Raw genomic sequence first — 676 nt, 5'->3', positions numbered from 1 at the left:
TGTGATAAATAATCCCAAAGCAGCAGGTCCGCCGCTCCCCCGGTGCCTGTTACATTAACATGCATTACACGGAGCATTAAGCTGCTCTCATCCGCCCCTATCGCCTGCTTCACCTCACTGTCCCACAGAAAGACGGCCTTCAGTTTTCTCTGAGGGGCCACCTGACCGTGACCCCTTCAGTCCCTGAAAAGCGTCACAGTGTGTGTGTGTGTGTGTGTGGGGGGGGGGGGGGGGGTTCATGACAATGGGATAAACAACTGTCATCCTTGTACACTCTAAAGAAGGAAGTTAAGTCTTCAACAGGTATGTTCAGCCGTGTGACATTTTGACCCCTGATATGCTTAAAGTAAGGCCAACGAGACAACTTTAAATCATTACTGATCTGATGGCTCCATCTACTGGACATAATTTAGTAGTGCAACGTTGTAAAATCGAGTTATACGGCAGTTCCACAACAAAAAAATACTAGTTTTAGCAGTTTTGCTGTCATTTCCTTTGCAAATATTAGTACTAATAGACAGAGTAAATTATACTCACTTAAACATTATACTTCATTTCTCCACAATAAAAAAAAATAAATAAAATCATGTATGTCTGCACAGTTCATTGTTTTAGGTTGAAAAGAAAAGTAAATATATATATATATATATATATATATATATATATATAGATATAT

The sequence above is a fragment of the Nematolebias whitei genome, chromosome 4 (genome assembly GCF_014905685.2).
Source record: "Nematolebias whitei isolate Nwh7 chromosome 4, NemWhi1, whole genome shotgun sequence".
In the NCBI taxonomy this organism is placed as follows: Eukaryota; Metazoa; Chordata; class Actinopteri; order Cyprinodontiformes; family Rivulidae; genus Nematolebias; species Nematolebias whitei.
This window is presented reverse-complemented; position numbering follows the sequence as displayed.